Genomic DNA, 13,261 nt, shown 5'->3' on the forward strand with positions numbered 1-13,261 from the left:
CTAAATTTTCAATATTCCCACATAGATCTCAGCATGTTACAATTTCCCAAAATATACATGTTCACAAAAACGTTTTCGATGAGACACTTGTCTGTTCTTGTCACGTCTTCTTTTAATCAAGAAATGTTATTTCTTTCTCGTGAAAATAACAAAAAATTGAAAAATTTGTCCTTACAGGTATAATTAAAGATAAATATTTTACTATGTAGGTTATAAGTTTTAAGATTTTCACTATTTAAGGACCAATTTTAAGAAAAGATCGTTTCAATTTTTGTTTAAGTATTTACGGTCTTCTCTTCAATCTATTTACTTTCAATATTTACTCCTGGGTTAGGTCTATTTGAATTCGCCCTGTAGCTTAACTTCTTAAGAGTTAATCTTTGCTGCATTCCAATCGATTTATTTAGAATGTCCCCCTGAACTACTCCGATGTAGCTGCATATGACGAGTCTTTTGTAGACGAAACGCGCGTCTGACGTAAATACAAAATTTAATCCTGGTATCTATGATGAGTTTATTAACATATACTGATAGTTTACGTGTTGCAGAGATTTATACAGAATTTGTTTTTTACCATGATAGATATTGTAATTGCTAAAACTTAACACACATTAAAAAAATCAGTGTTTTAGTGTTTACAAAGGGATTAATATTTTGACAATAGGTTTCCCTATGCCAGACTTGGGGTCAATTACATTCGAATGTAATTAATTAAATTACAAATGACATTGCAAAAATAATCAATTACATTAATTACACATTACACAGTTTTTGAAATGCACAGAGCCACGTGATATGTACCAAATAAACACGAAAAGTCACACGTAAAAAGCACACCAGCAAATAAGAAAGATAATACAAAAACATTGACGGGATGTATAAGTACCGAGCCACGTCATATGGGTATTCCTGAAAACACACCAAACAGTAAAAATGATATTAATAGAACAAAGACAAATAAAAGAACAATATAACACGTAAATATAGAAATAAATAGATAGCAGACTCGTGCATTTGGATTTTTCTAAGTCTGTTTAGTTTTATATTATAAATTAAAAATATATGTCAATCATCGTTTTATATTTGTATTAGAATGATTTTTTTGTAGATCGAATCAGTCAATTAAATGATTAACCTTTGTTTCATTTTATTTTATCGCACAATGCATGCGGTACCCATCTCTAACCAAGTGGTTAAACTAACGGATTCGATGAAGTATGTACTTGCAATTGAATAATTCATCATCAATGGATTTTTTTGGGGGGTAAAATATTTATTCAAAGTATCATAATTACTATAAGCATTGTAGACTCAACTTTTAAAAATAATGAAATTGTGTTAAAAATCTTGAAAATTTACATATAGAAATTCCGCTTTGAGTCACAACATCAAACAAAATCCAATACGCTCGGAAAACATAGTAAAGTATGTAAATACAAAATGATAGAATTTGTTCATACTATGCCAAAACGTAGTTTTTATTGATATATGTTCATAAATATAATAAAAATTATAGGTCACCGTGCATTTTCATTATCTACAGGTTGTGACAAAATGACACATTTTGTATAGATAATGCAGGAAAGGGCATCGTTTTGTGATTAGCAGCTAAACTCAATGATAGAATTATAAAATAAAATACGAGAAGATAGCTTTTAGAAAATTCTTTGAGATCAAAAGAAAAGATAGGGTCACTGTGCGTTTTGTTTTTCTGGCTAAAAACAAAATAGCAAAATTCCATGTAGATTCCTTCAGAAAATGCACTATTTCAGAGTAACCTCCTCTTAAAGTGCCAATTTAATGTAATATTTTTCTTTTAAATACAAATTCACAACTGCATTCCTTCATCAAATTTTGCTAACTTGATTGAAAATCTTGACCTTAGGTTCTCTGCTTTTTACAATCTAAGATGGCGAAAGACCCCCATACTGCATTAAAAAATTAAAGTTTAATCTTTCTAAAAATTATGACCAGAGTGCTCTTAAAAGGTGAAACACATTTCGGAATCGATATCAACTATGTAAAAGTATAGTTTTAAAAAAAATACCCGTACTTAAAATGAAATATGACAAATAGGTTAATACTAGAATGCATCCTCAATTTGATATCCTTCTAAGAATAAAACATGAATGCGTTTCCGCTATTTTTCTATGGGGTCATTACAATGAACTGGCTTCACAGTATCCTAAAACAACACAACCAAGTTAACCAAGGTCACGTTTCACAATACACTTAGATGCGATATACATATAAAATAATTTTATACACAACATATAAATGCATTGTAAGATGTGACCTACTGTGCTATGAAAAAAAATGAAAAAGCTAGTGACGTCACAAACACTTTAAATGGTTTAATTTTTGCAAAATTAGTTCTGTATCCGGATTTAAGCGCATGATTGTTGACGAAACTTTCATAATTCAACATAGCATGTATTCGTCTTTCTAATACTGACGAACTTGAGATAGGTACAACAACTGTGTCGATTTTTCAGAAAGAAAGTTAAATCACAAAAATACTCAGAGGAAAATCGGAAAGACCCTAATCACATGGCAAAATCAAATGACAAAACACATCAAAAACGAATTGACAAGAACTGTCATATTCTTGACTTGTTAAAGGTTATTTCAAATGTAGGAAATGGTGGATTAAACCTGGTTTTATAGCGCTAAACCTCCCACGTTGTACGACAGTCTCGTCAAATTCCGTTATATTTACAATGATGCGTGAACTAAACAGACATAATAAATAAAAGAGTCAAAATATGGGTACATCAGTCATCATCGTGTTACAATTTTCAAAGGAAATGCATTGCTTCAGAAAAAAGAGTTTCTATCCTTGTCTATCGTAATTTTTTTTAATTTGAAAGAAATGCCGGGGTTTTTTTTGTAACTGTAGAGATTCGCATTGATTCTAATAGAAAAAAATATAAAAGTATCTTTAATTACATATTGTTGTATCATTTTGAGTAGTTGCCTTTGTTTAGATTTTCTTTATAACGTTATCAAATTTGTAGGACTCTGTGAAAAGATCATTATTTTGTTTGTATTATGTCAAAAAGACCACAAATTCAAAACCCCTCTACATTCAACCATTTTTTTTCGGAAGTTAACTGCTACTTTAAATAAGTACTGTTTTTTCAAACATCTTAAATATGTATACTTTAGTGTGCATTAATCTTCAATTTTTAATACAAAATCACGGAGATTTGAAATTAGACTAAAATGGTCTACATATATTTGTCCTTCACTTAAAGATTCATTTCTGCAAATCTGTTTGTTATGACATCAAAGGCATCCGAAATGTTTTTGACTATTTTATTTACATTTAAATTACTTTTGGTGTTTTTCACCTTTAAGACGCAAATTTTTATATCTGTTATGGTTTTCATCACTATTTCTCAAGTGCCAGAAGAAATTATATATGCACATATATGTAATGTAAGCTAAGCGTCGTCAAAAATTTATTAATTAGCATTTTCCCCATGGCATTTCATGGAAGTCGCAGTAGAAACTGAGAAATATATTTTTATCACTTCTGGAAAAATCTTTCCCTTTTCCAGACTTATACAGTAGTCTAGTTACCTCTCCGACATCTTCACCGTACATCTTAGGTTTTTCTTCAGTCAGATTTATCACCCCAGAACATGTTTTATACTGATTTGAATAAGACATATACGAATGACAATATGGGCGACAAATCCGACCATGTGAGTCGTAAGCAGATATGTAAGAAATGCTAGAATTAAGTTTCGGATTTTTTACAGCAACGAAGGCAACAGATTCTGATACAGGGAGTCTGGAATCAACTATCGTGTAATCTATATACTTTCCATTGTATGACATACCGTCAACCTGAACATATACTTTGTCTGCCCCAGACCCAGACGTAAAACTATGAGAATATGCTGCTTGCTGTTCTTCATCTGTATAATTCATATATTTGTTATATGAATATACATCAACTCCATCTACAATATTTTTATTCCTTATCACTTTTGTGCCAAAGAGTAAGCCAGATGGACGTCGATGAACAATTTTAACTGGTATAAATACCAAACGCTTAATATCAGGCTCGCCATCCAGTAAAAACGAGTTTTGCATAGAAGAATCCATGTTTGTTATGTGAGATTTTCGCTTTTTCTGATTTGATCGCCTGGAATTTATCGATCTTTTTGTTCGTCCAGTTTTGCCTACTGTTTCTTCCTCAATGAAAGGTTCGTACACAAGCCAATCACCTGTTGATCTCCTTTAACGTGATGTCAAGTTCCTTGAGGAGTCATTTTAAATTGTAGTTGAACATTTTTTTTTTATTCCTAGACTTTTTATATTTTTTACAAGCGATCTTAATTTTGTTATCCGTGCTCTGTTTGTAGCAGAGCAAAGTCCTCTGAACCAGTCTCCACATCTAAGATAGGGGTATCGGTTTCTACATTGACGACATAATGTTGGACTTCTTGCATAGCTACAGAAAAAAAGTAATAAGTCTACAGCAAAAAAATTCATTGGCGTAAATAACCCCTTACTTCTAGTGAGACATATGAGTCAAGTGACCGAGATGCGGATTAGGATTTGATGGTTAGAAAAACGCACCGCAAAAAAATGTGAGAAGCTTTTTCAGATGCTTAAAACATATTATGTGTTACATGACAAACAATTTACTGTTCATTGGTTGATGGGAGTTTGCTTTCCATCAAAAGGTGAAAAAATATAAAAGAGAGATTAAACTTGACAGTAGAAAATTAATTGACAACGTCTTGGCAATACAAATTTAAATAGACCATAAAACAAACAGCATAATACAAAACACAAAATAGAAAACTGAGTAATACAATCCCAACAATAACCGGTGGTTAACTCAAATGCACCGGAAAGGTCAACAGAGACTGTTCTATGCAAGCCTGCTAGATTATTACTACTCGAAAATTTGAATCATGTCTTTTGTAGAAAAATTTTCCAACCGATCCAAATTGACAATATTTAGATGTTTATCAAATCGTAAAACTATTTTTAGCTGTGGTACCTTTTTATCACGTTCATGAATGCGATTAAAGAGTTTCCCGTCCGAGAACATAAATAATATGAACCTTAACGTAAAGTTAAATGTAAATGCTACAGTATAGCTTGTGTTTGTTCTTCTTGAGAAGCCCCTGTATGCACGAATTCTGTCTATCATGAATAAAGTAACAAAAGGAATACTTTGAGTTCTGTTAGGAATGTTAACAAATTTGACTATGTTGTTATTTACATAACGTGTACGGTTTGTACCTTCCTCAGGCAGTATGATTGTATCTCCTTTGGTTTTTTTTTCTTGGTTAAAAAATAGTGAGGCAGTTGCTGAATGGAAGCTGCGTAACTACAATTGTTTTTGCAACAATAATTAAGTTTATGTTAGTTTTTCCTTATATGTTTTAAAAATTTAAAGAGAAATTGATCAATTCCAAGTGTTGTTTTATTCAAAGAAAAATCAATTTTATTATAATAACACAACATGAACATGTTTCACTGACCATCTGTTCTGTTACCATATATAACTTCTTTATCATAAGTAATTAGAAAACATAGAACCATATCATCACCTTTTCGATGGTTATTTCGAATATTTTTATTACAATTACAAATAATGATCAAGAAACTGTAGTAACATAAAAGCATGTTTTTCGACTGAAATTTAAAATTCACCGTTAGTTGACAGATGCATAAAAACAGATTAAAATTACTTATATGATTTGAAGATGATTGAAAAACGAAGGCTGGTCTTCAAAATTGAATGCATCATCATAGAAGTCTGCGTTTAGAATTGAGAACAAGAAACCTTATCAGTGATAACGCACACTAAAGCAATGATATATAACGATCGTCTCTTCATTCTTTCGTCCGTTCGTCCGTCCGTCAACGCTTTGTACTCATAAAGCTTGTTACAGAAGATATCAGATTTCAATGGAAAAAGTACAGGATATTTAGTGTTTAATGATATACACCTTATCGCTATTAGCCTTAACGGCCGGCTGACCCAGCCGCGACGTAAAAATTTTACGGGAACCTGTGTGATATCCAGTAATGGCGGACAAATAGCGATAAGGTGTATTGATTTCAAACCAATTACTTGTCGATTCACACATTATTTTTTCGAAAAGCAAAACTTGGTTTTTGAGCTATTAGTTATCCATACGTTCTTCTAAAAAATGAAACTTTTTTCAAAATGGTTCTATTATAATGTTATTGTGAATCCCCATCCTAGTCTAAGGGATATTTTGAAAAGAAGAAACAAAAAATCAGTTTTACCCAGCAAACCATGGATTTACTATACAAATCGGATATTATTTTTTAAGCACTACCCCTATTCTTTATTTGTTTCTATTTTTGAAATAACACACCTGTAATATTGATCTGTGTAATCATTACTATACCCGTCAATATTCCTCTTCCCAGTTTCTAGGTTGTCCATAATTCGGTTTGGTGCCTGAGATGGCGGAGCATGTTGATCAAATGGATAGTCCGTCTCAGGATCTACAGTTTGTCTTTGTCGAAACTCCTCCCAAACATAGTCTATAAAGCAGTGATGCAGAAAGAATACTGGTTCTGATGGAGCGGTATTTACGCCAAGCATTGAACCACCTACCCAAACGTGCACACTGTAAAAGAAAGAACATGTTACAAAAAGTTACAATACAGAAAATTATGGTTTGGATTAGGGGGGATCATATTTCCTTATTCTTTGATTATTTTGATTATTTTATCGAGCCTGCGATATTTGTCGCAGAAGCTCGACAGAGGGATACAGATCTGGCGGCTACTCCGGCGGCTACAGAGGCGGCAACGGCGTTGGCGTCGTTAGACTTCTTAAAAGCTTGATATTTTTAGAAGGTGAAAGACCTAGATGCCACATACTTTGTATATAGATGCCTTATGTTACGAAGTTTTCGTCTGTTATATGACAATTTTCCTTGAACTCATTTTCATTGTTCAGTTACCGCTTGAAAAACATGTTAAGATTTTTTGTAATGTTAATTTCTTTTTTATTATACTATATTTAGTAGTATATGTATACCTTGCAAGGTCCTGATGCACAATCAGTGAACAAGGTTTAGTTTTGGTGGTCAAGTACATATAACAGATACTATAAGCAACAGGTCTTCTATATTTGAAACATGGGATGATTTTAATGAGTACATGTTCAACTGACAAATGTCATCTGACCTTGATCTTAATTTCATGGTTCAGTGGTTAAGTAAAGATTGTAAGGAATACATGCATACATGTATTTCTTGTTTTGCTACCTAACCTTGGCTTCATTTTCTTGGATCATGTAAAGTTTATGTGATATGTGTAGTAATTGATATTTAGGAAGCAATTAAATTTGGATTTAGTTTGAAATAGTTATCAAAGGTACCAGGACTATAATTTAATACGCCAGATGCGTGTTTCGTCTACATAAGACTCATCAGTGACGCACATATCTAAATAGGTAAAAAGCCATACAAGTACAAAGTTGAAGAGCATTGAGGACCCAAAATTCCAAAAATGTTGTGCCAAATACGGCTAAGATAATCTATTCCTGGGATAAGAAAATCCTTAGTTTTTCGAAAAATTCAATGTTTTGTAACAGGAAATGTATAAAAAAAACCAACATATAATTGATATACATGTCAACACTGAAGTGTTTATGATACATGGTTTAGCGTCAACAAAACACAAATTTAACTACAGCCAAACTTCTAGAGACCAAAACACTATCTTTAGCACTCGAATCGTTCGAGAAGAAATTGAGATTTGTCACATCATTATCAATTAATTAAGACAATCATCAACTATATACATAAATAAAAATCAACTATGATAATCACTCTTCCATTTGACTACAAATTAGGATACCTTTACACAATTTTCATCGCGGTACAATATCCCATTGAAAAGATGATAAAATTTATTCTGGGGTTTCATGTGTGAGTAGTGGACTGGTGTATTGTCAACTGGGACCCTTTACTGATATGATAAAAAATCAAGATATATGTAAACACCAATTCAACGTTTCTATAAATCGAAAAACAGATCAAAAAAAATGACAAAAACAACATATCATAATGTTCTCAAGTAATGATATATTCGACCATAGAAAAGCAAGAAATGAGTCGTTAATAAACACAATACAAATTGAAGTTTACTCACTATTTTCATTGCTTTTCAGGGGTGTCACCAACACGAACTGTCAAAATGTTTCAGAAGTTTTCTTGGTATTAAGGTCATTAAGGTATTTAGTGGCGCGGCTTAGGACCGAAATTTGACAAAATCATGCAAATGGTGATACAAGCAAGGGATTTGGCATAGACGTTCATTAGAGAGTACTTTATCATATAAGAGGGGTAGCCAACATGTTTTTGATTTTGTTTAACGGCGGCCATATTGAATTCAAAATTGAAATCATTTTGCTCAATCATGGAGATAGAAAAACTGTCCTAACCATTTTCAACGCTAATCTATGGCGGGTTCCAAATCTATGGCAGATTCCAAATCTATGGTTAATGTGACGTTACAAACGCCAAACAACTCAAATCTATGGCAGATTTTTGTTTTCTCCAAATCTATGGCAGATCTTGGGAAGAGAGTAACATATAACGTCACAATTGAATAACGCCATATTACATCTTCGCCGCCACTAACGATGGCGGAACCCATAGATTTGAACACCATTGTTATTGAAGCTATTTTCCTGAAAAATTGCCGGTGGTTAAAATGAAGATGAGACCGGCTATTCCGAAGAGGGACAATATGTGCTGTACCGGTTCAATACCCGCGATGAATAAGGGCACCGGTTTTTTTTAGTATCGCATATTTTTGAAAAGGAGTTTTGATGGTAGTCTACGGTCTACGGCTGGCAAAGTTTATAAAGTGAAAGATCAAATAATGGGATACAAATTTGATTTAAATCGATCAATCCACATCAAACAGATACCATGCACAGATTAAAAATGTTTATTTTTTACAGAGCACATCATTTCTTCTTGAAGTCTTTTTTTAAGGTTTATGAATTTATAATTTATGACTTTTTTTGGTTGACCATTATGGAATGTTTATTTTACAAATGTATATAGACATGTTCCCGTTGTCGTATATTTCCTCTTTCTTAAGACAAGTCACTCATTGGTCGAAAATGTACTGCATTGTTTTCTATTTACAAAACAATTGCCATAGATTTGGAAACAATAAAAATCCACCATAGATTAGGAAACTCCTAAACTTGCCATAGATTAATATTGTAAAAAATCTGCCATAGATTTGGGATGACGTGACGTCAAATTTACCATAGATTAGGAATCTGCCATAGATTTGGAACCAACCATAGATTTGAGTCCTACATATATGTTATGAAAAACTATTTGAAATACAATAAAATGATATGAAAATATGTGAAACAGACAACAATTGTAAAAATAAATCACAACTTCCGGTTTGGGTCGTAAAAGTTCGTACACTCGAGTGAAATAATAGTGGTATATATATACGATAAAAATGTCCGTTTGATATATCGGTAATTATGTTAGACATGCTGAAGGATTGATAAGTGTAATAATCTACGATATTTTTCTGTCATACATAACCACAACAAATGACTTTATCAACTCAATATCAGCTTCACTGACCAATACAGGTTTCTTACTTAATCGTTTAAAAACCTCGGTTACATCATTTAATATTTCCCACGCATGCCATGCCGATTTTTCCCCTTTCCATGAAAAGCGGAGACCGTGTCACATCCAGTGAAAGCGTGGATAATGTACGGCAAAATCACATCTTTTGCGTATTCATCAAATGTGTATGTTCCACGCGGTGGTCTTGAATTGACCATAGCCGCACCATCAACTACTACCATGTCTGTCTGAGGTTCTTCTCTTCGTAAATATCCCTTAGCTTCTTGGAATTCCATAAGCTGTGACTTGACGAAAATATTGATTTTTCCCCTTTGAGATAAAGATGGAGGAAATTTCTGATGTTCGTGGCTGAAAAACTCTTCCAAGACGCATTGTCTGCTTTGACAGGATATGAAAAGCCTTGATAACAAACTGCAATCTTCTCGGGTGAGGTCAAGCTTGCTTTTTGTTTCACATGAACTTTTCTTTGGTTGGCGACTGAACAACAGACACTGATTTATCTTGATAGGCTCATAGATGCTTGCCGCGTTCTGCATTCTGTTTCTGAAGTCAGCATACTGATTGCATCAAATTTGTTTAATTTGTGACAATTTCCCTGTGCCTGCTTGTACAATATGTTTACTGTCTATCTTGTAGATATCTTCAGAATCCTCAAGAAATGGATTTTACATAATCATTCATGACAGTCTTAAGACTTCCCACTTTGTCAATGAAATATTTTTGCATAGACATAGAATTGTCATGATGCCTATCATCTGCGTTCTTTCTTCTAGACGAATATTCCTCAAACTGGCTTATCAGGTTACTGATTTCTGGCCCGGCTACCATCCAGCGTCTCAAAGCAGCGGGATCATCGGTCAGCCTTACAGCACCACCACCATCACCTTTAACAATAGCGTTATTCTGTTCATTAGTCTGGCCTATCGCCATGTTGGAGAAAAAACAATTTGATTTTTTTTACAGTGAAATGTCCTATAATAAATTCTCTGTAAATATCTGGGTTTTTTTTCTAATGAAGCCATATCGCTAAGATGAATAGGAAGCCATCTAGCGTAGTTGATATGATCTAGTCCCAAAAAGTATGGGATCAAGGAAGAAAACGTTTGTTTGTAAAGCTCAAAATCTGCTTCTCGTAATGATCGAATGTACGAAAAAATCAACAGCTGAATTTCAAGAACCGAAAACCAAAATTCAAATTGAGGTCTGCCTATTTTTCTTTCTTCACACCATTGTATAAAATTGCCAAATTCTATTGATTTATCAGAATCTTCGTTATTAGAAGATTCATAAGCAGAAATCAGTAAATCAAGCAATACACATGCGGTTACTTGATGTGCTAGTCTAGTTAAAGGGGTATTAGAACTTGACAAGAACGATTCTGCAGTCCCAGAGGATGCAACATCTGCTTCTGATAAAGCCTCTATCCAACCGCTCTCCCGCAATAGATCACCACAAACCTTAAAACATGCCATCGGAATATGCAATCCACAGAACATAATAACAAATTTGTTTTCACCGTAATCATTTGGCCATTCCATTAAATTTGCTTTGCCAAATCAAATAGCGGTTGGTCTGCTGTAATCACTGGAGTTTGACCAGGATTTAAAAACGACACAACATCCCTGACATTATCCATCGAATGTTTTATGGTAGCAACTGAGTGAGTATGTTCTTAAAATAATTGCATAAAGCAGGAAAGACTCACTTCAACAGTTGGTCCACGTCTCTCTGAAGAATGAAATGATGATCATGTAATATCTTCACTCGTTAACCTTACCGTATTTAACCACCTCATACTCATTTTGCATACTCATGAATAGATAATAGTTATCAAAGGTACCAGGATTATAATTTAGTACGCCAGACGCGCGTTTCGTCTACATAAGACTCATCCGTGACGCTCATATCAAAATATTTATAAAGCCAAACAAGTATAAAGTTGAAGAGCATTGAGTATCCAAAATTCCAAAAAGTGGTGCCAAATACGGCTAAGGTAATCTATACCTGGGATAAGAAAATCCTTAGTTTTTTGAAAATTTCAGTTTTGTAAACAGGAAATTTAATAAAATGACCACATTATAGTTAAGTAGTCGGGAAAGCATGAGAATTGGCAATGTGTCGGTTTTATCACATTTTGGGCGTGATAATCGAGTTCTGCATTCTGTGATTGATGTCAATACATCGACAGATCGACATGGAGCTTTATCAAATGACGGACGATCTATGTTCCTATGATCCATTCATGACACAAAATCAGTACTCGCACAGCAAATAACACACAAACAGCAAAAGAACAGACCTTGTATTGCAGTTCTTCATTTCAAAGTCAAATTTCTGGTTTTTATTCCATTTCGAATTCCATTAAGCTATACAAATTTGATTTTTGTTTCGAGCACCTGTAACCTATCAAATAGATCTGAATTATGTCGTTTTGTCTGACGATAACACTTAAAACAACTAAGACTGACGTAAAATTGAAAATCACACAATTTTTAGATATTCTCCACCCTAACCCGCCACAATATATCTTAACACAACTTTTTAGACTGTAAGAAGATGATACAAAATTTATCATAAACGGTTCTTCTCTTTGTGAGCCGCATATAAAACTGTCAAATTTCTGAACAAAATAATTACACTAAGGTGAATATGAAAGAAACAGTTTTAAAATTTCTATTACATACATATATTAAAATCATGACAACACACATAAAAAACAGTACAGGAAGTCACTAAAATTAAACTTATAAAGAATTGGTTTAATAAACGGTTGTCAACTTACTTCACGGATAGCAAAGGAACCGCCATATATCAGTCCTATACTTATATTCGGATTTTTTGCTTTACCTTGTTTATTGCAGTGCTATTTAGACGTTTTGAATAATAAACGATCTACATGTAACTGCATATGTTCAGACAAAAGGTAGTAAATACTTCTTGGGTTTTTTTTTTAATTACTTACATAAAAGCACGAATGAAATAAGCAAATTGAAATTTAAGTACCAATTGAGTAACTACGATGAAAGACATGTAGGATTAATTTCCCACAACTGTCCATGTTTCAAGGGAACCTTTTTTTCAATCCTTTTCCATATGCAATCTGACGTGATTCATGTACCATGATTTGGTGGTATTTATACATAAAGGTGCTAATCATGACGTCTTGAATAGAATGCAAGTACGCTATTTGTAGACAAAAAGAAATATTTCCTACCTAGGGACTGTATTGGCTATGATTCATTGTGATATTGGTAAATACATTCTAATTTCAAATTTAAGATAGAAATAGGGGCCATTTTAAGGACATATCGAACTTAGTGGTCCTTTGCTTTTTTTTTTAAGGTAAGCGTAGGGATATTCACATGTTCAATTTGTTTATGTTGAAAACCATGTTTGATCTACTCTTTCAACGACATTGTAATATAAGGCCGTGTTCACATTGACCTAAACTCGGTGATGTGTAAGTGTAACTCACACGTAAACTAAACAAAATTACGTTCCCATTGATAAAACTCAATGTTTACATGTAGTGTAAAACATGTTTTGTCTACATGCAGTCGATACTCGATGTAGGCCTTGTGTAGATTTAGTGTACATAAAACTAGGCATTT

At 33.2% G+C, this 13,261-nt stretch overlaps 1 pseudogene; it reads right to left on the reverse strand.

The window, feature by feature from the left end:
• Positions 1–3,450: 3,450 nt before the first annotated feature.
• LOC139492913 (uncharacterized) lies at positions 3,451–9,925 on the reverse strand (annotated as a pseudogene).
• Positions 9,926–13,261: the final 3,336 nt, after the last annotated feature.

Source organism: Mytilus edulis, chromosome 10, assembly GCF_963676685.1.
Source record: "Mytilus edulis chromosome 10, xbMytEdul2.2, whole genome shotgun sequence".
NCBI lineage: Eukaryota > Metazoa > Mollusca > Bivalvia > Mytilida > Mytilidae > Mytilus > Mytilus edulis.